Below are 26902 nucleotides of genomic sequence, written 5' to 3'. Positions count from 1 at the left end.
ATAAATTACTTGTTGATTTAAAATGTTCTGGTATGGTGGAGGACCTTATGTCTCCAGTAACTTGCAGAACTGAAGTACAACTTCACATCACGCTGCAGGTATTTCGTTCCAGACATTAATATTTGTGGAGACGTCTCAGCCGGCCTAGAGGCGTTCAACGAAGTTTTAGACCTGATAAGAAAAAGTAAATAGTTCTGGCGCAAATATTGATGAAATATACTAGAGGACTGCGAAAACCCAAATTGTGCTCAGAAATGGGTGCGGCTGTGGTTAGAAATGGATAATTGACGGTGTTAGACCTCTTGATTCCTTTCGCCATGTGGGCGTGGGATGGGGTACCCCTATGCAACGTGATGAAGCTTAGCAGTTGGTGCTTTCGTAAAGTTATCCAAAAGTATATCTTTTTTTCGTTAAGTTTTTGTGTAACACATCTGTGTGGCTGGATGAGGTGTACGATATCTGTTAAAAGTATCCGGACACCTATTAGTGGATATTTATATATGATGTGCCCATCCGTCACCCAGAAATTGGATGGGGACACTTCCATTGACGTGTCTGCATGTCTGTGTGAGGAATGGTAGCTCAGCTTCCTCGAGAACCGAAACCTGAGAAGGTAGCGCGGCTGGACGCTGGGTTAGGAGCGTCGTCGACATCCTGACTTGTCCCAGAAGCGTTCCTTTGGGTTCAAATCGTGACTCTGGGTGGGCCAGATCATTTCAGGAATGTTACTGACCACAACCCATTGCCTCACAGATGCTGCAGTATGACTGTCTGCATTGTCACGCTGATACAGTCGTACTGTTCGAACTGTTCCTGTCCTGTACGCAGTACATAATGGTGTAAAATGTGGTCAGACCCGCCGGTCGTTGTAGCCGAACGGTTCTAGGCGCTTCAGTCGGGAACCGCGCTGCTGCTACGGTCGCAGGTTGGAATCCTGCCTCGGGCATGGATATGTGTGATGTCCTTAGGTTAGTTAGGTTTAAGTAGTTCTAAGTCTAGGGGACTGATGACCTCGGATGTTAAGTCCCATAGTGCTTAGAGCCATTTGAACCTTTTTTTTTTTGTGGCCGGACCTTACCCATTTAACGTTTTCTAAAGCGCACTAAGGGATTCTCCGTATCATAATTGCACCGTCTCTGGACTTTACTGTTGGCACCACACATGGTGGCAGGTAACATTCTCCAGGCATTCGCCAAACCCAAACGCTTCCAGTGGACTAGCACAGGGTCTACCGTGATTCATCATTTCAAATTACTCGTTTCCAGTCATCCACTTGTAACGGTGACACCGACAATCTTAAACGGCAGTCGATGCTAACGATATACCTGTACGAGGAATTTTTGAGAAAGTTGTGACCGTGAGATATAATGGGAACAGAACAATCAGACTGGGATTCGTTTCCGAAACACTCCAGAGTATAACCAACAATAAACAGGTGGGTCAGGAACAGGTGTTAGACGTTCTCCCAGCACAAAAGCAAGTCGTAATATTATGGATTAATATCGGTCGCCAGCCTGATTAGGCATTCTTGTGTCAAGTAATATAATAAAGCAGGAGGCAGTGCTAAGGCTAACCTAACCTTCCCTGACACACACACTCTAAACTCTTTGTTTATATCGGTTCACACTACAACACAGTAACTTAACCTTGCGGATAGATGTACTACAAACTTGGAAGTCAGACAAACAAATGGCCAATGAGATACCAAACAGTAACATATTCCTCTCAACAACAGGAACCTTAAATGAACAAGATGCAGCAGTTTATAGAACTAACCACCAACACACATGAAACTAACAGCAATATTAAACAGGGAAGAGCATGAAATTATTCTGACTCAAATCAGAGGGTCTTTTAATGATCATACTCTATAACATCACTCCTTAGTAGAGGGTCTCTAAGCCTGTGCATTAACCAACTTGCAATACAATAGTTAACACAGTAAATGTTTCTTTCTTAAGCTCTGTTTGAAACAATTAAACAGAATGCAAATCTAACTACACTACGTCTGAAGAAGCCTTTGCTTTGCTTTATTGACTAAGTAGCCTAGTACAGAGGGCTGTTAATCTTTCATGGTTTGAAGAACGATTCTCTTTAACAAAACTACACAAGTATAAATGAGGAACGGTAAGTATTCTCATCAATAATTAATAAGTAAAGCACAACAAACGATAATTCTTCAAATAATAAATGTGCTTTGATAAGCAGTCTTTTAACCTACTCAAAATATAGTTGGCTGTGCAAATGCCAACACAACATTAAATTCAAGTTCAAACACATTCTTATGAAAGGAACACTGATAAGACTTTGTAATTCTGATCAAAGTGCATAAATGCAACAGTTAATAATCTTTTTCACTTCAAATCAATATTGTTGTTCTTTTAACCAACAGCTTTACTATTTCTTGAATGAGATTTTCACTCTGCAGCGGTGTGAGCGCTGATATGAAACTTCCTGTCAGATTAAAACTGTGTGCCGAACCCGAGTTCGAGTCTCGGTTCGAGACGTAGTTGTCATCTGACAGGAAGTTTCAGCTTTACTATTTTCAGGCAGCTTTTCAAATAAGGCAAATTATTTAAGAAAATGATTGCAGATTGATTTAAAAATGCTCTGGAAGTGGAGCATTTCTCAGACTATACAACTGGACTTTAAACACTATAACTCTACACATTAGAAAGCAATCATAACTATTTTTACAGCTCCCGAACAAATCGTTCCACAATAAATTAGGACATTCGGAATTAAATTCATTAGGATAGGATTCCTCGCAGGTTTGTGATAAACACAAGTGTAAAATAGAGTTATTAGCAACACCACGATTATTATTAAAATCAGCCAAATTTCACCAATACCTGGTCCATTTACAGAGTGCCAAATATAAACAATTTAGTGGATGGCTGGTGGCAGTGGTGGCGTAATTTTCAGTGGCTGTTAACATAGCGGCGATGCAGTCATAGCAGAACTGTTGACCTCGCCCTGTTACAGATCTTCTTGGGGTCGGATTTATATTTTCACTGGGCCAAAAACCATGCAGTGATAATAGTATCACCAAATGCAACATCCGAAGCCCATACGTACTGCTCTTAAGCTCTTCTGGCCTCAAAACTCCAACAACATGAGCCACAATGATCCGCTACAGCTAGCGATATGTTAACCACGGCACGGCTCTAGCCAAACTCCTTACCCGTGACAAAGAACGAGTTGCCACTTGCCCGCCAACCACACTTTTTCCACTCCGCCAGGCTACTTCCGTAGCTGCGGGGCTTCACCACATCTCTTACATTCAACCCCACGTTCCCTGATTGTGAACCAAGTCATTCATAGTATATTATATAATAATAGTCATTCCATTAGTTATTTAAAGCCAGTAGCACAGTTTAAACAACATAGTTAAAAAAATTCACATAACTGAAATATGTATACATAGTCAAATAATTTCCATGACACCGAGCGAGGTGGTGCAGAGGTTAACACACTGGACTCGCATTCGGGACGACAACGGTTCAAACCCGCGTCCGGCCATCCTGATTTAGGTTTTCCGTGATTTTCCTAAATAGCTCCAGGCAAATGCTGGGATGGTTCCTTTGAAAGGGCACGGCCGACTTCCTTCCCCGTCCTTCCCTAATCCGATGAGACCGATGACCTCGCTGTTTGGTCTCTTCCTCCAAACAACCCAACCCAACCCATTCCATGACAGATACGACACTCTACGTAAACTACATGACAAATTGACATAGAAACATCGATACAGATACAAAATAGGTCCAAAATAGGTGTTACTCACTGTCCACTGGCCGACCGTTATACCCCATTCTTTTTCACTCCCGACAGTCACCGAGCTAGCTGGACTGCTGGTATCACTTGGGAACTCACGAATGATTCCTTCTGCTGATTTCATGCGATATTTTACAACTAATCTCCGCAACGTTCGACGGTTCCTGTCTGCCAGTACGTAAGGTCTGCGTGATGTTGGTTTGTCTGTGGTTGTCTTCCGCATCTTCCACTTCAGTCACATCACTATTAGTCGACTTGGGCAGCGGTAGAAGGGTCAGATGTCCCTGATGGATCTGCTACTCAGGTGACATCCAATGACTAGTTCGCGTCCGAAGTCAATGATCTGGCCCGACGGACCCGTTCTGCTGATATCGCTTCTCTGCCTATACACGACAACACAGTACACCCCGCCGACTCTTATACAGCCTCTCGTGGCTCACATCTGGTGGTCAATTCGCATTACGTACGGGTGTCGGGATACTTTTGATCAGATCGCGTGTATCGCTGTTTGCTCGGGAAGGGTGACGGCGTAACTTTTCTGAATAAAAACGTGTTTGTTTGATGTAAACTAAACATGGGCTGATTTCATACCTTAAACTTTATGTATAAGTGTAGTTGTCGTGAACAATGCAAGTAGTGTAATTACGAAAACGCTGTTTGATGAAGTAAGTCGCCAAACTATCTGAAACTGTATAACTGTATAAATTTGTTGCAAATAGCCTCTACGAAATTAATTAGAAAACCAAAACTGTAAACTAAGGAAACGATCGTGTGTAATTCTGCTTTATATGGTGCAGTGATAAGTGGAATTTAAACTTCCTAAATGACTGAAGGACGACTAACTTCTAAAAAGCTATATTGTGAGTACTGAATTTCATCTTTTGACAGTTACGATCATGTTTAAAAAATTACTTTTTATATCAACTGTATAACCAAGCCATCATTATTCAGTTGGTAAAGCAGTGGTAAATTAACAATCTTTGAGTGCAAGACGTATGAACTGATAACTTATCCGGTCACGTCTCAACAATAAAATGAACTAACCTAACCCAATAAAGCCTTGCATTATTCAGACAGATCATAACTACACCAAGAAGCAGCGCAGCAATAACGTTTCCTCAGATCTTCATTTGTCAAAATAATTTTTACCAGATGATATTCCAAATTCATCCTCAGCTTTATCTTTATCTCCGTTCTCTGCAAACTATTCCAAAACGCTCAGTAGCATAGCCAACACCCGGCTCAGTCACTAGCTTCTTTTAGAATCCAACGACAATGCTACTAGCAACCAAAGATCACGATGCTTGTACTCAAAACAGCCGTGGCGTAAGATATCGTCTACTGAAAAGTGATATTAAAAAACAGTCCTAGGTTTCAGTCCTAAGTTTTTTATATTAACTACAGTACTTGGTTTCTTTACTACCGCGCCACAGTGGACTGGAATAAATTTTATTGTAAACTATTGTTTGAAACTAGCGAATACGCAGTATTGTAGAACACTCAGTATAATGTCGTTTATTGAAACTGAACTACTCTTCTCAAACGATCACTATATACATACAAAAACAAATAACTTGAAGACAACTATTCATCAAGAGCGTCAGTGAGGTCCGTCGGAGCTGGTCCTAGCTCAGCGAGGAACTGGCTGTACTGCTACTGCGCTGGCCTTATAAAGCCGGCGGAGGCTGGCGGAGTACTCCAACTTTCCCTGTATCTGTGAGGCGACCTCCGAAGAGAAAGGTTCGCATTAGTCTCTAGCAAGTTCTGTTTGTTTTGAAGAATTTTTTTCCTCTTGGTAGCGCCTGCAAGTGCTTGTGTAAGTTATATGGTACACAGAAGTGTCTTGAGTGTAGTCTGCTTGGCAGGGGCAGTCTGTGGCAGACGTAGCAGAAACTGTCCAGGTATAAACATGAAGTATAACATCGATGAATATATAGAGCTCACATGATGAGCAAATAAGAAAAAAGTGACTGAAAGTTTATATTCTGGTGAACTAGTACGTCCCACTTCAGTACCGCAATGCTTAGGAAACAACTCGTTGAAGAAGCAGAAAGTAGCGCCTCCATTGCACTCCGTAGGTCCCTCTTCGGTTCCGCTTCGTCGCTACCCGATCAGCTGGTGCTGGGCGGAGGCGGCGCCCGCTGTAAAACGCGTAATCCCGCCAAATAAAACAGCTCCTGCCGCCCACCTCCTGCACAGTTCGCCTCGCCTTGCCTCGCCCAGGCCCGCGTTCGTCGGGATGGCGTTTTAAATTCCCCCATTCGGGTGGCATTATGTTTAAGCCGTACCGTACCTGCCCACCCATTGGCCCCCGGGGGGCCCCTTTTAGGAAGTCGCTACACGTCACCTCCATCGAGAACCTGTGATTGTTTCCAGGCCGGGCCATAAAGAAGTCCCTTCGCGCGGAACGGAATCGATTGCCGGCCGTCCAGGCACTGTGGCGCGCCCCCCGCCGGCGCCGGGCACTAACATTCGTCTCAAATGATCAATCGTGAAGTTAAGAGGAGCAAGTTGGGCCCAAAATAAACAGAGAACGCGCCCCGCGCCGCGAAGCGACACGTCCGGGGAAACAATCAGGCGCAGCTACTCCAGAAATAAAAGGTTCCCCCGGGAGGCGGCGCCTGCGCTCCAGACTTACCATCGCGTCGCCTCGCTTCCTCAATGTGTTCCTCGCGCGTATATCTCGCGGCACGGCCGCCAGCGACCCGGCTAACGGCAGTTACCCGTCCACTTACAACGACGCATTACGTTCCTGTTTCGTGCTCCCATTTCTTATTGCCTGCTCGCACTCTCTGAATTCTAATGAACAACACTGCCGAGATCTTCGAACAGGAAGCCGTTAAAACAAATTGAGGCAAATAAAAGATTTTTTTGCATTATATATGCCCTATTCACGTACCTTTTTTCTCTTTTTTTTTGTCTTCAGATGATATCCAGTAATTCACCAGCTACATATTGTTTATACGTCCACATACGATGCGCTTTTTAAATTTACATGTTGCACTGGTGTCCAGAAGCAGCAAACTGCTCTTTATGAAGATGGTATACCATCCTCATGTAGTTAAGGCTAACCGGCCATTGACCTTCTTGTTCTGTGCTGGATGCACACGTTTTGCCCGAACTCTTACGGAACTCGGTAAGATTGCGTGCTGCGAGTAATGAGTGTAATGGGCAGGGGCACTACGAATGTAGTGCGTGGACATTAAGTTGGGAATATGGGTCTCACGGGGAGCGTGCAAGAGATAAATCCCTGCAGTCCCACTATCCTCTGTGCCCTCGGTGGCTCAGAAGGATAGAGCGTCTGCCATGTAAGCACGAGATCCAGGGTTCGAGTCTACATCTACATCTACATCTACATCTACATTTATACTCCGCAAGTCACCCAACGGTGTGTGTCGGAGGGCACTTTACGTGCCACTGTCATTACCTCCTTTTCCTGTTCCAGTCGCGTATGGTTCGCGGGAAGAACGACTGTCTGAAAGCCTCCGTGCGCGCTCGAATCTCTCTAATTTTACATTCGTGATCTCCTCGGGAGGTATAAGTAGGGGGAAGCAATATATTCGATACCTCATCCAGAAACGCCTCTCGAAACCTGGCGAGCAAGCTACACCGCGATGCAGAGCGCCTCTCTTGCAGAGTCTGCCACTTGAGTTTATTAAACATCTCCGTAACGCTATCACGGTTACCAAATAACCCTGTGACGAAACGCGCCGCTCTTCTTTGGATCTTCTCTATCTCCTCTGTCAAACCGATCTGGTACGGATCCCACACTGATGAGCAATACTCAAGTATAGGTCGAACGAGTGTTTTGTAAGCCACCTCCTTTGTTGATGGACTACATTTTCTAAGCACTCTCCCAATGAATCTCAACCTGGTACCCGCCTTACCAACAATTAATTTTATATGATCATTCCACTTCAAATCGTTCCGCACGCATACTCCCAGATATTTTACAGAAGTAACTGCTACCAGTGTTTGTTCCGCTATCATATAATCATACAATAAAGGATCCTTCTTTCTATGTATTCGCAGTACATTACATTTGTCTATGTTAAGGGTCAGTTGGCACTCCCTGCACCAAGTGCCTATCCGCTGCAGATCTTCCTGCATTTCGCTACAATTTTCTAATGCTGCAACTTCTCTGTATACTACAGCATCATCCGCGAAAAGCCGCATGGAACTTCCGACACTATCTACTAGGTCATTTATATATATTGTGAAAAGCAATGGTCCCATAACACTCCCTTGTGGCACGCCAGAGGTTACTTTAACGTCTGTAGACGTCTCTCCATTGATAACAACATGCTGTGTTCTGTTTGCTAAAAACTCTTCAATCCAGACACTCAGCTGGTCTGATATTCCGTAGGCTCTTACTTTGTTTATCAGGCGACAGTGCGGAACTGTATCGAACGCCTTCCGGAAGTCAAGAAAAATGGCATCTACCTGGGAGCCTGTATCTAATATTTTCTGGGTCTCATGAACAAATAAAGCGAGTTGGGTCTCACACGATCGCTGTTTCCGGAATCCATGTTGATTCCTACATAGTAGATTCTGGGTTTCCAAGAACGACATGATACTCGAGCAAAAAACATGTTCTAAAATTCTACAACAGATCGACGTCAGAGATATAGGTCTATAGTTTTGCGCATCTGCTCGACGACCCTTCTTGAAGACTGGGACTATCTGTGCTCTTTTCCAATCATTTGGAACCCTCCGTTCCTCTAGAGACTTGCGGTACACGGCTGTTAGAAGGGGGGCAAGTTCTTTCGCGTACTCTGTGTAGAATCGAATTGGTATCCCGTCAGGTCCAGTGGACTTTCCTCTATTGAGTGATTCCAGTTGCTTTTCTATTCCTTGGACACTTATTTCGATGTCAGCCATTTTTTCGTTTGTGCGAGGATTTAGAGAAGGAACTGCAGTGCGGTCTTCCTCTGTGAAACAGCTTTGGAAACAGGTGTTTAGTATTTCAGCTTTACGCGTGTCATCCTCTGTTTCAATGCCATCATCATCCCGTAGTGTCTGGATATGCTGTTTCGAGCCACTTACTGATTTAACGTAAGACCAGAACTTCCTAGGATTTTCTGTCAAGTCGGTACATAGAATTTTACTTTCGAATTCACTGAACGCTTCACGCATAGCCCTCCTTACGCTAACTTTGACATCGTTTAGCTTCTGTTTGTCTGAGAGGTTTTGGCTGCGTTTAAACTTGGAGTGGAGCTCTCTTTGCTTTCGCAGTAGTTTCCTAACTTTCTTGTTGTACCACGGTGGGTTTTTCCCGTCCCTCACAGTTTTACTCGGCACGTACCTGTCTAAAACGCATTTTACGATTGCCTTGAACTTTTTCCATAAACACTCAACATTGTCAGTGTCGGAACAGAAATTTTCGTTTTGATCTGTTAGGTAGTCTGAAATCTGCCTTCTATTACTCTTGCTAAACAGATAAACCTTCCTCCCTTTTTTTGTATTCCTATTAACTTCCATATTCAGGGATGCTGCAACGGCCATATGATCACTGATTCCCTGTTCTGTACATACAGAGTCGAAAAGTTCGGGTCTGTTTGTTATCAGTAGGTCCAAGATGTTATCTCCACGAGTCGGTTCTCTGTTTAATTGCTCGAGGTAATTTTCGGATAGTGCACTCAGTATAATGTCACTCGATGCTCTGTCCCTACCACCCGTCCTAAACATCTGAGTGTCCCAGTCTATATCTGGTAAATTGAAATCTCCACCTAAGACTATAACATGCTGAGAAAATTTATGTGAAATGTATTCCAAATTTTCTCTCAGTTGTTCTGCCACTAATGCTGCTGAGTCGGGAGGTCGGTAAAAGGAGCCAATTATTAACCTAGTTCGGTTGTTGAGTGTAACCTCCATCCATAATAATTCACAGGAACTATCCACTTCTACTTCACTACAGGATAAACTACTACTAACAGCGACGAACACTCCACCACCGGTTGCATGCAATCTATCCTTTCTAAACACCGTCTGTACCTCTGTAAAAATTTCGGCAGAATTTATCTCTGGCTTATGCCAGCTTTCTGTACCTATAACGATTTCAGCTTCGGTGCTTTCTATCAGCGCTTGAAGTTCTGGTACTTTACCAACGCAGCTTCGACAGTTGACAATTATAATACCGATTGCTGCTTGGTCCCCGCATGTCCTGACTTTGCCCCGCATCCGTTGAGGCTGTTGCCCTTTCTGTACTTGCCCAAGGCCATCTAACCTAAAAAACCGCCCAGCCCACGCCACACAACCCCTGCTACCCGTGTAGCGGCTTGTTGCGTGTAGTGGACTCCTGACCTATCCAGCGGAACCCGAAACCCCACCACCCTATGGCGCAAGTCGAGGAATCTGCAGCCCATACGGTCGCAGAACCGTCTCAGCCTCTGATTCAGACCCTCCACTCGGCTCTGTACCAAAGGTCCGCAGTCAGTCCTGTCGACGATGCTGCAGATGGTGAGCTCTGCTTTCATCCCGCTAGCGAGACTGGCAGTCTTCACCAAACCAGATAGCCGCCGGAAGCCAGAGAGGATTTCCTCCGATCCATAGCGACACACATCATTGGTGCCGACATGAGCGACCACCTGCAGATGGGTGCACCCTGTACCCTTCATGGCATTCGGAAGGACCCTTTCCACATCTGGAATGACTCCCCCCGGTATGCACACGGAGTGAACATTGGTTCTCTTCCCCTCTCTTGCTGCCATTTCCCTAAGGGGCCCCATTACGCGCCTGACGTTGGAGCTCCCAACTACCAGTAAGTCCACCCTCTGCGACTGCCCGGATCTTGCAGACTGAGGGGCAACCTCTGGAACAGGACAAGCAGCCATGTCAGGCCGAAGATCAGTATCAGCCTGAGACAGAGCCTGAAACCGGTTCGTCAGACAAACTGGAGAGGCTTTTCGTTCAGCCCTCCGGAATGTCTTTCGCCCCCTGCCACACCTTGAGACGACCTCCCACTCTACCACAGGTGAGGGATCAGCCTCAATGCGGGCAGTATCCCGGGCAACCACAGTCGTAGTCCGATCAGGGGATGCGTGGGACGAGCTGGCCGTCCCCGACAAACCCCCATCCGGACCCCCACAGTGATGCCCATTGGCAACAGCCTCAAGCTGTGTGACCGAAGCCAACACTGCCTGAAGCTGGGAGCGAAGGGATGCCAACTCAGCCTGCATCCGAACACAGCAGTTGCAGTCCCTATCCATGCTAAAAACTGTTTTGCAAAGAACGTCTGAACTAATCTACAGAGAGCGCAAACAAATCGACAAAATTTAAATGGTTATTAAAATACAAGATTGCCTAGTAAATGCAGTAATGCTGCTCCTTGCGCACTGCTGACACTGCTTGGCGGCGGAAGGAGACTACGCGAATTTACACTATTCAGGTACTAAAACGCGATGCTACACTCTCAAATACTATAATACGCCCGAAATTTGTGAATTAAACAATGCAAGTACCAAAAACACATTTTCAACTGTCCCCATTGATGTATATCAACGCCTGTCGACAGCTTAGGGTCATGATTTAATTATCATTTGAAACTGCTCTTTCTTCGTCCTGTGTCTAATTCGTGATATAATAATGCAAACTGTCAACAGATGGCCGTAGGATCGTGTTCTGCACGGAAGATGGCGTACCGCTCAACGGACAACTATGCCAACAATAACGTCAGGGCACCTATCAAACGGGGTAGTGTTTGCCGAGTAGTCCACAATCACAAACGCTGTGTGCACAGCCACAGACGGTGCAGTATGGAACAGATAAGACGTCTACCAGTCACTCTGTAGTGGAGGACCATAGGAAGAATGGAAGCAGGAACAGTCTCGAACCGATATGGCCCTATGGCTTAATGTGAATTGTTCTGTTGTTGTTTCTCGGATGTTGTGACATTTTATAGAGACCTAAACTTTATACCGAAGACCAGGGCAGGGCTGACCACGTTTGACATCAGACAGAGGGGACCGCTATTTGGCGACGGTACCGCCTCACTACTGCACTACAACTGGCATCTGACCTCGCAACATTCCCTGGACGTGTTGGAGGGAGGCAAACGATGTACAGAAGGCTCCAGTAGAGTGACCTTTACTGTTGTAGACTTGCTGTATGTTTGCCTCTGACGCGTCTTCACAGAAGGGAACGTCTAGATTGGACCCATCAATAAGCCACCTTGATGGTCGAACAGAGGGCCAATGTTCTTTTCATAGATGGATCCCGGTTTGATCTGGAGAGTGACTGTTGACAGATTCGCATCTGGAGGGCATGTGGAACACGATTTTGGGACCCAAACATTGTGGAAAAAGGCCGATATCGAGGAGGATCCCCAATGATGTGGACATGGATTATGATGACCACTCGAAAACCTCTTCATTGAATTGTAGGGTGAATCAGTAAGATTTAACAAGAGTCAGGCACCGTGAGGATATCTTGGGATCTCATGCGCGGTTGTTGCTAGGTGCTCTGGGCCCAGACTTCCTACTGATGGACGATAATGCTCGACCTCCTAAAGCACAGGTGTTTGACGTTTTCTTGGAAACAGAAGATATTCCACGCCTGGTTTGGCCTGCTAGCTCTCCCGGTTTGAATCCGATAGAGTATATCTGGGATGCACTAGGGAGACAGGTTGCATCACTTGTGCATTCACAAACCACTCACCAAGACTTTTGAGCACCTCTGTAAGAAGAATGGGCGTTATTGTCTCAACATGAGATTGATGACATCATTCGCAACATGCCTCGTCGTTGTCAGGCCTGTACTGCTGCTGGAAGTGGCCATACCCCATACAGAGCATATTAAACAGTTGTCGGAGTGTGTGCACAAACCCGTGAAGTTGGAAAAAATGAAGAACATATTTGTCTACCGATATGCTCTGTTGCAGATGTATACGTTCTGTATTCTACACATTGTTTCTACATTACTGTCACTTGTTTATAGTGTTTTGGGGAAAATAAATGGATCTTGCAAAATTTCCGTTTGCTGCTTTAATTTTGGACACCATTTTATATACATTAGGCTACATCTACAGACTTGAACACAGCTTACAACCTGTCTGACCGTAGCCCGAGTGCGTAATGATCTTAGTATTAAGTATTTTGTTATACAAAATGTTGACCCATGAATGAACAAAAACGTGCTGTGACTTATTAACTTAGTATTTGGGACTAAGCAAAACGTCATAGCACAACGGAAACTATTAACGGGTCTTTAACATATGTTTAGCCGCACGGGATTAGCCGAGCGGTCTTAGGCACTGCAGTCATGGACTCTACGGCTCGTCCCGGCGGAGATTCGAGTCCTGCCTCGGACGTGGGTGTGTGTGTTTGTCCTTAGGATAATTTAGGTTAAGTAGTGTGTAAGCTTAGGGACTGATGACCTTAGCAGTTAAGTCCCATAAGACTTCACACACATTTGAACATTTTTCGAACATATGTTTAACTAATCGTAACGAAAAGTTAAGAGCAAGACGTTCGATTGTTCTAACACAATCTGAAGGTGTACGTGCACGCGAAGCAGACGTAGACTCCACTTTGCATGGCCTAGCACCTATTCGTAAAAAGCACGAATTACAAAAGGAGGATTGCAGTACGTGTCTGTAAGAAAAAAAATGGTTCAAATGGCTCTGAGCACTATGGGACTTAACTGCTAAGGTCATCAGTCCCCTAGAACTTAGAACTACTTAAACCTAACTAACCTAAGGACATCACACACATCCATGCCCGAGGCAGGATTCGAACCTGCGACCGTAGCGGCCGCGCGGTTCCAGACTGTAGCGCCTTTAACCGCTTGGCCACCACGGCCGGCTGTCTGTAAGTTCTCTGGAGTTCAAACCTACCCGTTTTTTGGCCGTAATATCCGTGCAGAGAAGACAAAACTCTGTCTGCTAACGGCGGCTCATCGTGGTAGCAATACCGCTGTACGCAGGACTATTCAGTGAACTGAGCTCGTATCATCTAGGAACGTAGACAACGGATAAGGGAGAACGTGGGCATTGAGCGTGAAAACAGTAAGCCATTTTGAAATGACTTTACGATGAAATAATTAAGGATATATTTGATATTGATTCCTGTTATTATTCAGTAATTACACATGCACGTCAAAGGCCCAAGTGGGAATACAATACCACGTATTATCAGAACAGTATAATATAACTCGATATATTTCAAATGCCCATGATATTATTAAAAGAGAGCAAAACTACGTTAACCAACGGATGACTTAACGAACTGCAGTTATTGATCCTTGTACAATGAAAAAAGCTTCAATCCGAACAATACATTTACCTCAGTCACTTCTTCAGAACTGAAAAAATCTTGTTACACAATGTTATGCCAAAGTTCACGGTCGAGCAATGCTCTCACTCTAAATTCCTGAATATTACAGCCTCCCCTGCCCCCTCCCCCCCCCCCCCTCTCTCTCTCTCTCTTTTCTTTTTTCTTTTTAATTTTCTTTTTATTTGTTTATTTCATCTTTCTTCCAAATGGTTTTATTCGCACTGCTACGAAATCCTATGTCAAGCTTTTTATCTCAGAGTAGCAGTTGCAACCTACATCCTCATTATTTGCTGGATGTATTCCAATCTCCGTGTTCCTCTATACAGTTTTTACGTTCTACAGCTCTCTCCATGGTATCTTAACAGGTGTCATACCATCCTGTCCCTCCTTCTCGTCAGTGTTTTCCATATATTCCTCTCCTCACTGATTCACTGAAGAACCTCCTCATTCCTTACCTTATCAGTCCATTTCAATTTTCAACATTCGTCTGTAGCAACACATCTCAAATGCTTCGATTCTCTTCTATTCTGGTTTTTCCCACAATCCATGTCTCACTACCATACAGTGCTGTGCTGCTAACGTACATTCTTAGAAATTTCTTCCTCAAATTAAGCCTACATTGGATACTAGTAGACTTCTCTTGGCCAGGAATGCTCTTTTTGCAAATGGTAGCCTGCTTTTGATGTCCTCCTTCCTCCGTCAATCCTGATGGTAAGTTTCTCTCTGTTCTCCTTTCTGCTGCATCTCATTACTTTCGTCTTTCTTCGATTTATTCAAAATCCATATTCTGTTCTCATTAGACCATTCCATTCAACAGATCTTGTAATTCTTTTTTACTTAGGGTAGCAATGTCATTAGCGAATCTTATCGCTGATATCCTTTCACCTTGAGTTTTAAGCTCACTCTTGGACCTCAATTTTGCGTCCGTTATTCCTTCTTCATTGTATAGACTGAAGAGAAGGGCTAAAAATTACATCTCTGCCTTACTACCTTTTTGATCCGAAAACATCGTTCTTGGTCTTCTAGTCTTTTATTCCCTCTTGGTTCTTGTACATACCGTATATCACCCAGCTATCCCTATAGCTTAGCTTTGCTTTTTTTTAAGAATTTCGAACATCTTTCACAATTTTCTAGGTCGATGGGTCCAATGAACAAGTCTTGATTTTTCTTCAGTCTTGTTTCCATTATAAACCGCAATGTTAGCACTGCCTCGCTGGTGCTTTTACCTGCCCTAAAGCCAAATTGATGGTCAACCAACAGATCCTCAGTTTTCGTCTCCATTCTTCTGTATATTGCTCTTGGCAGCATCTTGGACGCATGAGCTGTTAAGTTGATTATGAGATAAATTTTGCTCTTATCAGCTCTTGCTATCTTCGGAACTGTTTGGATGATGTTTCACCGAAATTCTGATGGTGCATGGGCAGTCTCATACACTCTACACACAAATGTGAATAGTCTTTTTGTTGCCACTTTCCGCAGTGCATCTTGCAACATAGATCTGGCAATCTCAGCCAAATACAAGAGAAAAGAATTTGAACTTATTAGCTGCAAGGAGCGTACAGCATCACCATGCCCAGGGTCTGCGGAAGCGAGTACCTTTGTATGTCCATCCTCATGGGTAAGCGATGTCTTGCTTTAACTGCTGAGTCACGTAACTGGTCAGCAGGGCTCCGTACACGAAATAAACAGTGCAGACCTTCTTTTACTATGCAGTCAAAGATGAGACGAAAACAGTGCATAGAGAGTGTTGCACAATGCTAGTTACACTAATCACATAGTGATGTTTAACTTGAAAGATGTTTCTAACACGTGCTTTCAAAATATAAATATTCAAAACAAAACAAAATTAAATATCTGTCTGAATTTTTAAAACAGATTCTTATGATGTGTTAAATTCTTTCACGATGTGTACCGCAAAGGACAGTAATGGAAGTAGATAGTTGACCTTCAGCTAGCTGAACTTGCAGTATAATTGGGTTTGCTGAGTTCTGTTTTTGGTACAACACTTATAATAAGCGACTGAAGTCGACCTCTTCTTCACTGTCATGACTGCACACTAGGTAGTCTATAATTTGCTCTATAGTGCAGACTAGGGTACTAACGTTGATGACCTAGCCACACAGGAGCTCTGAAGCCGTTCACTCAGTCTGATTCCGTTAAATCTCGGTTTAATTGGCGGTACCGGCTGAATAAGGGCACAGGATCTTCTATTATGGCCTTTCTGTTTAATGTACCGTTTCCGAAGATGCCTAACTGTCCTTTCAGCCACATGATGTTTATGTCAATTTCAATTTTTCTTGCAGTCTCAGTATGTATATAATGATAGGTGATCGCATTCACATATGGTGCTGTCTATCCCTTGTACTTTTAGAGTCCGTGAAGATTATACCTTTCTTAAATTCCTTCCCTATTCCCCAGATGAGCGCACTCGAAGAGCCAATATTTCAGTGGTGCAATTGGGTGCGTCATTAGGTACAGCATACTTTCCCGTAGATTCTGTTAGTGCGCAGTATTTTTGAGACTTAAACCGTGGTTATATACGTAAAATTCTGCGCTGAAATGCTAAGATTTGCATATCCAAACAGTAGTACACATCATGCCAGTTTGACATTTGGTGCTTGCTGCCTTCATGGTATTATATTTATGATGGCCAACAGAGTAAGATAAGGTGTATTCTATGAATATAGCAGGTGATGGGTCTGCTGAGTTTCGCTCAGATGAGTCACCGACGATTAGTGTTGCTTCTCAGTATAATCAGTCCACATGCGATAGCGGAGGTTGCCCCGGCGGCGAAGACACGAGCCTTCTTGCACATTTGTAAATATCTTTTGAAGAAATACACTAAATTGTTTAATGGGCTGGATATGACATTAATACTAAAAAACTGCGAAAAAATAAGAGCGGTTTAATATGTTTAATTACATTTTAAAAGCTATCTGTTCTCAACACCAGCACGCTCTGCATGAGACACAAAACATTGTAAATCTGTACACAGAAATAAAAGTAATTACAACAGTGATAGCAAAGTTATTTCAGGCCTTCAAAATAGTAGTTCGTTGCTCTCCGTTGAAACTCTGAACTCGTTGAGGGCTGGCGGGCTGAGTGCATCGTAAGGAAAATGCCGCTTCATGAAGTCCCCTCCCAAAAAATTATTGCCAGCAGTTTTCTGGTTACTGTTGAATTAAATTGGCAACTTCAAATGCTCCGCAGTACGAAAAACTAGTTTTAAAAATTTTGTTCTTTTAAGTGCAAAAGGTAGTTGTTGAAATGTATAAGATGTTTAATTACCTCATCTTCCAATAGGTCAATGAAAGCGTTTTTAGACCTACATCTAGATACACACTACGCAAGCCAGCAGACAGTGCATGATGGAGCGTACTTTTTACGACTGCTAATCATTTACTTTTCTGTTCCACTCGCCAATAAATCGAGGGAAAAACGACTGTCTGTCTTCTTCTGTACGGGCCCAAATTTCTCTTATCTTGTCTTCGCGGTCATTAGACGAAATGTGCGTTGGTGGCAGTTGAATCGTTCTACAGTCAGCCGCAAATGCCGCTCCTCTAAATTTTCTCGATAGCGTTCCGTGAAAAGAATGTCATGTTCCCTTCAGGCATTCTCATTTCAGTACCCGAAGCCTCCCGTAATACTCGCGTGTTTATCGAACTTACCGATAACAAATCCAGCAGCACGCCCTAGAATCGTTTCCATGTCTTACTGTAATTCGACCTCGTGTGTGTCCCAAATACACCGGCAGTATTCAAGAATAGGTCGCACTTCACTAGTGTTTTGTACGCGAAATCCTTTATAGGTCAGCTACATTGTCCTAAAATTCTCCCAATAAACTGACGATTCGCCTTCTATCGATCTTACGTGTTCGTTTTCATTTCATATCGCTTTGCAACGATACCTTTGGAGAACAATGTTAACATTTACAGCCATTTTATAAATGGATTACAAAAAAGTCTCTTCCGCAAAAACATTTATTTCAATGGTAACCGGTTTCGATCAGTATTTGACCATCTTCAGACGCTCATGGCATGATGGTAGACGGAGGCGGCGAATGGGGAGGGTGTTGTAACTCCACGAACGTCATTTGCTTTAATGATAGAGACTGTTTTGTAATACATTTTTAAAGTACTTTTAGCTAGACCACTGTTTCTCCACGAGAAATGTTCTCAAAAGTTACTAGTTACAGTTATCTTTCTTAGTTTCATTTTAATTATTCTTTATCTTATAGGCAAGAAACAAGTTAGTCTTTTGCAATGAATGTTTTATTTATCTGTAAAAAAAAATATTTTTCGCCTGTTGATGCTAGTTGTCCTCAGTGGTATTCATTTTTACGTCCGTTTTGTCTATCTTCGTGTTCTTCTGTATGTACTGGATGTACATAGCATCAATTTCTTCCAATTGCTAGGTTTGATTTAAGCATTTCTCTACGCGCAATCCACAATACAGAACACTGCACACGTTACTGTGCACTTGCTTTAGGGTATATTAAACCATGAAGCGTGTGAGCGAGAACATGTGTAATGTGCTACAGTATAGATTACGTGCAGTGAAGTGCTTAATGTACCAGTCGCACACTTACTACAGCGACACACACGAATAACCGTATTTACTATCATACCACGATGCATTTTCACAGGTTCAACAGTTTACTAGTCAAAAAGCGTGACCGCTCCAAGGCGGTGTAAGTCGACAAGGGGGCGTGCCAAGTTTGCACTGGAACAGCTTCCTCTACTATAATGCAGTAACAGATTGCCGACTGTTGGCCATTTATCAAAACAGAGGGATAACTCATGCCCACTACCAAATCGATAATACAACTGCGAGGTGCCGGGGCTAGTATATTTAAATTCTTCTAGAATCTTCATATGGAAATGATGCTCTAAGCCCCCTCCCACCCTTTTCTAACTCCGACTTTTGCTGTTGTACATGGATTAAGAAGAAACGCGAACTGACTGTAATCGACCCTGCAAGTGGAGTAGAAAAGAGTTCGGCACCTGCAATAATTTAATTCGATAGAAATTAATTTGATAAAGGAAAGTTTCATTAACGTAGTAAGAAATGAAAAGGTTGCTTTACCGATCCACAGAATGAAAGTTCTGTCCAAAATAACAATATGATTTATTATGACTAAACTCAAAATGATAAACAAAACACATGAAACATTTACAATACGTGAAATTGGGTATTCAAATAAATTCTGTGAAGGTGAAGTTGTCCATAAACTAGATTGTGACATTTATGACCAAGTGGTATGTGGAGCCAATTCCTTGCAACTCATTCAGTCTGGAACCGCGTGACTGCCACGGTCGCAGGTTCGAATCCTCCCTCGGGCATGGATGTGTGTGGTGTCCTTAGGTTAGTTAGGTTTAAGTAGTTCTAAGTTCTAGGGGACTGATGACCACTGATGTTAAGTCCCATAGTACTCAGGGCCATTTGAACCATTTTTGAACCTTGCAACTCAAATCTTAAGAGAAACACCCAGCCAACCCAACATGAATTGCTGCTACAGTAGTGGGAACTCAGACAATGAACACCCAAGACAGAACCACATTAGAAACGTCGGGAACAGGTACGCCCTGCTGAGCTCTGATTGTCACATAGCAAAATTCCCTGATTTGTCGGTGCTGCGGACATACATTACCAAGCTGTCTTCTTAATTGCAAGGACACGATCTGGCATACCGGAGGCGATGGCTGGTTGCTTCGCCATCCCGTCGTGGTGATGATAATGTCGAGAGTATAGGCTGAAACAAATTCTCCTGGTCTGGTTGTTCCAGACTAAAGACTTCCTAGCAACACAAATGCGTCTCTGAGGGAGACGAAGAAGGCTCGCTACACACTCACTGACGGTGCAGTGAGTGATTTTAACAAGTGGACTCACACAGTAACTCCGATAGAGTCAATTTTAGCCAAAACTGCTCAAGACGACAACACAGGCCGCTTGTACGCAGAACGCTCAATTGCCAACTGTACTCGGAAAGTTACGTTGAAGTTGAAACTTCAGCAACTTCATCAAACAGTTACAATTAAATGAAAGTATATTAGACAGCAACGGAAGGCAGGCTGTCCAGAGCAGCGCGAGCTCAGTCTTGTAACCTACTCCGACTGAAAGGCGAGAGCCGACCCTCTCAAGAGCACCCATACAAGCCGAACACAGAACATTCCTGCCTCCACGACAGTGGCCGTGGTTAAACGTTCCAATCAGCAACTCGAAAACCGGTGTAAAATTCCACTCTATTGTCGACGCACTAGTATTCCACCAATGGAGATACTTGGCGCCAATTTCTGCTCCGATTTTGCTACGTCACGGAGCTATTCCCTGAGCAAGCCAATTGCAGTTATGATTTTGCAGGAAACGCGGGAATTTGCCGCCTCGCTGGTAGCCCACCAGAAAGTGTTTTCACTAAGTTTCTGCGAAGTAACGGAATCTGTAGCCCAACCGCTCTGTCAGGCCCCTGTGGGCGTGTCGGCCCCGCACTTATGACAATCTCGGCGTCTGGAAAGCATCCGCTCGACTTCCTCACACCCGTCGGCTTAACCCTTTCAAGATCAGCAGATCTCGCCTGTCACTGGACCACCTGGGTGACGACAGACGCTGCGTGGGAAGTCCGCGTGTGAAGGAATAGCAACTTTTCACCGCATCCAATTAGAGAGCAAAATCGACTTACTCAGAGTAAGGTAGAAATATGAGAGGGGGGCTCATGCCACCTCTCACAACTTTTATGAATTTATTGCACCTGAAAGTTTTTCTATTGAATTACCCTTGTACTTGTAAATACTGAATTGTATCACGCAAACTGAACATGAGACAAAACGCTTATTCACACAAATAAAATTACCTAAAAATTTGTTGTTAACTGTATTTTTCAACTAATTTTGTCTTACTCATTTCTGTAGATATGATATTTAGGCATTTTGTTGATAATGTTCAAAGTGTACAGTGTGCGACGGTAAGATCATTCTTTGTACGGGTTGTTACATCAGTACAGAGGAAACGGGTGCGGGGAGGGTAAAGGATGAATAAACAGCTCATCCCAGGCAAGCTGCTCTTAATGTGATTGCCGTCCTCAGAGGTAGGCGCTCTGGCCTTCAGCGCAGGGAGACAATCTTCTTACTTTTCGCCCTTTATGTTGTGCCGGCACGGCCGCTTCTGAAAGGTGAAAGGGGGTGGACACCGGAGTCGAAATTAATTGCTGCGGATAGGTATCTGCTAAACGTTTGTGTACAGTCCTTTGTCTGGAGACGACGATGATATCCCTGGGGCGCGCATTGGGGACTCCTCCCCGAGGCGCCTCAGGGCCGGCTGTGACGTCACAGCGGGGGTGGAGAGCATTTGTCGCGGGGGTTCAATCGGGTGCGCCACCGGCCACAGCATTATGGACGCATAAAGCGGATTTCTTTGCTTGTCTTTAATAACGAGACACTCCCGCAAATGAACGCACACTCCTTCTCTGCATTAATTCTGGGCGGCCTATGTCCCTCTCTGCCAGAGAGAGAGAGAGAGAGAGAGCTTTATGAGTCTTGAATCACATCCCATAATTATGTACCTGTAATTAGGACGGCGCAGTACTTTAGGAAAGAGCTCTGTTTGTTGAGTACCCTCACCCTCTAAAAATTGTAACTTTTTTTCTCCTCTAATCCAATACACACTCGGTTCTGTAACACAAAGCAATGATTTCTTTAGCGTGCTTTATTCACGTCACAAAAGATCCCTCTTAAAAAGATTATACGACAGGGCTGCAGTATTATATGGCAACTCGTCATGGAGGCAGTAACAGAACAGACACTACAGTACATAGACCACAGATAACGTAGACTGCGCGTGACGTCATTACACTAAAGCCGACATCTAAGTCACGTGACTCGCGGCAGGACGCCGAGTTTCTGTTATTACGCACTGTGTGGCGTGGATCTGACAGTTTTTCTCATTTATAGCTGAAATGAAGCACTGATTTTAACAAGAAAATAATTTTCCTTATTGCTGTTACACATGTAGCAGTGCAGTTAATCTGATTTCTCCGAAATTCCCAACATTAATGCGATGGTTATCGTTTTTATGTGTCGCCAGGTGAAACGTACTGACAGTTCTGTTTACAAATAACAAAATACAGTTCTTCAGTGAATATATGCCCAGAGAAGATTCGTTTTGACCCTACACACTTCACAAACTGATGAAAATCTCAATTGTGAAAGGGAACTATTTCAAAATACTTGCAGAGGTATTTGCAGTAGTTGAAAGTTAAGATGGCTGTTCGTCCTCGGATGCAAAACCTGATGAGTGACTACAATTTTAAGACGACATATTTTAATATCTAGCCCACTACACTAGTATACTCAAAGTTGGGTAACATATTGCTCTTCCTATCTTGCTATCGTTTCGGTATTTATTTTGGATTGAGAAAAGTCAGAAAAAACATGCGCTTATACATACCTGACATTATGTAGAGAAACGCATTTCCTTTCGTACAATAGAATATAACATTTCACTCACGTTCTTGTGAAATCGTTAGAAAACTAGTGCTGCGCGCGGAATTATTATATTGTCTTTCACTCCTGTGGAAGTGGTGAACTACAAGATTTCACAGTTGGAAAACAGAGTATTCACTAAACAACAATTATTCTGTCGGTTGTTAAAAAGAACTGTCACGTTGAATTGTCAAAATCAATGCTTCATTTCTGCTATAAATTGGAAAAACTGTCAGCTCCACTTCGCACAGCGCGTAAAGACAGGAACTCGGCTTTCTGCCCGGAGTCACGTGACTTAAAGGAGGATTTCAAGCCCTAACACGCCAGAGATATGGACATGCGCGTTCTATTTTATATACGGTCTAAGCTACTACAGTCTAATAAATACAGTCGCGACACTCTCTCGTGTGAAAGTTGTTACCGTTTGGCAGCCGGGGAGACACTAGCGGTCCAAGAGGTGAAAAAGCAGTCACATATGTCGTAAGGATAATAATGGTTTTTAAAAATTTCCTACTTTATTAATGGAATAGTATTTATGCTTAAGTTATCAAGAGACATGAATTATCATTAAATACGTATAAAAACATCTGATTCGCACTTATTAAGTGACTTAAGTTAAAATTCATTCATGAAGAAGTACTTTCGAATATAGATTTGCTGCTTATTCCGCTGAAAGCAAAAGAATATAGACACATTTCATGCATGAGTAGCTTATATATCTGTTGCTATTACCATAGGCACTTTCTCGGGCACTTAAAGAAATTGTGGAGCCCACTGATTCGTCCTTTCGTACACTTCACTCGACTGTCTATTACACGAATGTTTTGTAAATGTAATTAGTTTTTGCTTCGAAAGCGAATGTGTTGAAGATTATCGCCGTTTGTGGCTCAGATTTAGCAACAATAGTGGAGTTGGTTTCTATTCTCTCGGGAAACAGTTTTATTGTTTTTGACGATTTATTTTCACGTCTGTTTGGTTTTCCCTTAAGCTACAGTTGTGGTGGCCTATTTGATATTTTAAGTAATGTAAGTATTACATTCCATGTAGGTTTCCTCTGTTCCACATTCACTGATTTGGCTGAAAGTGTAGCGAACAAAAACTCTACTTTGTTCGCTGGATATACGACGTCTTTCTGCAGAAGGTCAGGTCTTCTGGTGCTTACCACAAATTTTTTGTTATTAAAGAAAAGCGACATTATTCAGTAGATGTACGTACGTTATAAGAGAATCACAAATAAATTGTCCTTCAATGCACCGTTTTGTATCTTCCAGGGTGCTTCGGAAACTAAATACTCACATATGTGTTGTGCGCCACCGTACCGTTATTGTCGATTTTTATGGCTCTAAATGCGGTCCCTATTATAAAAATTATGGTATAAATCAATAGAAACGTTAGTATTCTCACTCTTTCGATATCGTATTCAGAAATGTTGCTTCCTGGCCCAAGGGCCGGTGTTGTCGCTGGCTGTAACAAAAACGTGACTTGATATCGCGATACGAAACGTACATGCTTACCCAGGAATTGTTAGGTTTTCCTTGGCCTCGAGCATTGTCATTTCGATGTTAAAAAAACCTCAGTGGCAGTTTGCTGCAGACGTAGTCCCGTGCTCCACGGGAAGGCTGAAGGGGTACATATCCTGAGAAGCTCCACGGAAGTCACTTTTACAAGTGTATGCAGACAAAATCGGAGAATACTAGGTAAGTATACGGGCTATCAAATGATACAACTGAACCATAGAGTGGTCCCGTTCAAAAATAATAGCGCATAAGTTTTATGACATAATCGTCCTACGAATGTTGAAGTTCTTCTTATTTCCATGCTTCCTAAGAAAATTAGAGATAAATTCCACCTTATGCAAGACACCTTTGTAGTTTTGTTTTCACCCAGACATGTATCAGCACCCTCTGTCCTGTCTTCAGTGGGTTTATCTCGTTATTTTTTTTTATTTTTCTTCTGCAAAATTGTCTTACATGTTATCTTTAAACAAACTTCTGGTAAATATTTACATCTGTAAAATGAGAAATTATTGTCAAATAATTTACACTGGTTAGCGTACAGCATTCTATGTTCTTTATTCACGATGTGTCTGAAGGTTCTAGTTTCGTAGTTCATTTGGAAATAAATTGAATGCAAAGGTATGTAAACAAATAAATACAACTGCTTTATTTCCAGATGTACTATAAAACTAGAACCTTTAGATGTATCGTAAATAAACAACATAGAATGCTTCAACACAGTGCTACATATCTCAACTCTCTACCGTATCCTAACCAATGTAAAACATTTGACAATAATCGCTCTTTTTACAAACGCAATTATTCTACCAACAGTTGCTTTAAAGATAACAGATAACAACAGTTTTGCAGAAGAAAAGTAAATAAATAAACGGCCGGCCGGTGTGGCCTAGCGGTTCCAGGCGCTTCAGTCTGGAACCGCGCGACCGCTACAGTCGCAGGTTCGAATCCTGCCTCGGGCATGGATGTGTGTGATGTGCTTAGGTTAGTTAGGTTTAAGTAGTTCTAAGTTCTAGGGGACTGATGACCTCAGATGTTAAGTCCCATAGTGCTCAGAGCCATTTTTTTTAAATAAATAAACGCACTGAAGATAGCATAAAACTGCTGAAAAATGCCTAAGGCGGATTTCCTCTTCAATGCGTTCAGACATTTATCAACTGGGAGACAAGACAATTAATTCTTGTTTCTCAGAACGCGGCCAGCCGCTGACGGATTCAACCGCACCCACTCGTGTACTTCCTCATCCGAATGAAATGACGTCCACGGAGGATGCTGCAGTGTTTCCCTACCAGATCGCTGAAACGTGGCCTTCATCCTGCTGGCGAGACGGGGGTGGGAATTATTGTGCAACAGGATGGTTCCGTCCAACAGCATTCCTGGAAGGTTTGACTGTGCGGCGAGTCGAAGTATCTTCACAGCATTGCACACAGATTGTTCTTTCACGCTGGAGGAACTTTACGAGCGGAGGGGCCCCTGCAGTCGAAGAAGGTTGTCGTGAACTAACCGGAACTTGTGTGAACAGCTTAGGATTTCTTTGGCGGAAGAGGTTTGGAAAGTTTCCACTGATGGCTTTGCCGTTTGACCTCCGGCTGTCGGAGTGCTTCTAACAGCTTTTTCTGTGCCTCCAGCCGTACTACCTAGCTGGTCAGTTCCAGGGATGAAACTGCATTCGATGAGACGCACAGACAAAGCGTTAGCGTTTCTACTTTTTGCACCTGTATTAGTTACCACTTATGGCCCTACCTTTCAGTTTCTTAGTCATTAACACTGGCAGCTATCACCACAGACCACGACGATTGCGGAACACCTATCATACCAAGCCCGCAAGAGTTGCTCAACCATAGAACATTGCTAGTTTTACTTACGTAATATGATGAAAAATAGGAGGCATAGGTAAAGTGCTCAAGAGCTTTTAAAGCTACTCCAACTAAACAGGTACTACTAAATTTTGACATCTTCTGCAAGTTTGGTGTGATGTACAGCATCTTCGGCTTAGACGTCAGCTTTCGGTGGCAAACTCTGCTCTTCGTACTAATTCCTACTTTCTGTTTCCTTTGAGTGTAGCATCAACATTTTAACACCCTCCTTACAACAAAGACAACAACCTCTCCTTCGATCGATGGAGACTTATACTACCGCAACATGCAGACACTCGGTCACTGCCCAGTATTTCAGTTTATCCATTAGAACAACAAGGCTACACTACATGCCTTCTTTATAAAAGACCTATTAAACATTCTTAGGACCAAATTGATACTTGCCTCACAAAATTGTTCAACGTGTATCAATAAAATAAAAAATATAATTTCTTCGTTATCAATGTCATCTTTGTGTTACACTTACAAATTTCATTAATTTTACATCTTTGTATTAGACATCGTTTTTTTCTGAAACTCCACTTTATGCAAAACACTGAATATTTCCTTTTTGTCTCCGCAGACATGTTTCTACATTTATGACTTATCTTTTATGGGTCTCGACTTACTTCTGTAAAATGCTATAACGCAGTTCTTGGTTATTTTTCTGTTGTAGGCCTAAAAGCTACAACATGTGCGTTTTGTATAATTTCTTTAGAGTGCTCTCTTATGATTACATTGATTGTGAAATTTTATTTTTGCAGTTCGGCTTCTTTTGAGCCTTTTTATCGTGTTTGAGAGTACTCCGTCTGCAAAGAAGTCATGAATAAATTTGCTGATGTTTGAAATATTTTTTCGCGAGTAGTGGTCGTGAATGTCATTGTACTTATATTGGCCATCCATTTGTGCATCTCTGGTGAATTTCTCTTTCCATAACTAAAGTGTGCACTATATTCCATATCTTTTCTTATATTTCACTCTTACTTTCGTTTCTCACACGTATTTTCCGCAAA

General features: G+C 43.0%; 1 protein-coding gene across 1 annotated transcript in view; it reads left to right on the top strand.

Moving 5' to 3' along the window:
- The window catches only part of LOC124622869 (ski oncogene), a 194429-nt gene that overhangs the window by 153136 nt on the left and 14391 nt on the right, over nucleotides 1-26902 (top strand). The window lies entirely within an intron of this gene.

This window comes from Schistocerca americana, chromosome 7 (assembly GCF_021461395.2).
Source record: "Schistocerca americana isolate TAMUIC-IGC-003095 chromosome 7, iqSchAmer2.1, whole genome shotgun sequence".
NCBI lineage: Eukaryota > Metazoa > Arthropoda > Insecta > Orthoptera > Acrididae > Schistocerca > Schistocerca americana.
The sequence above is the reverse complement of the archived record's forward strand: the minus strand, read 5'-3'. Positions and strand labels throughout refer to the sequence as shown.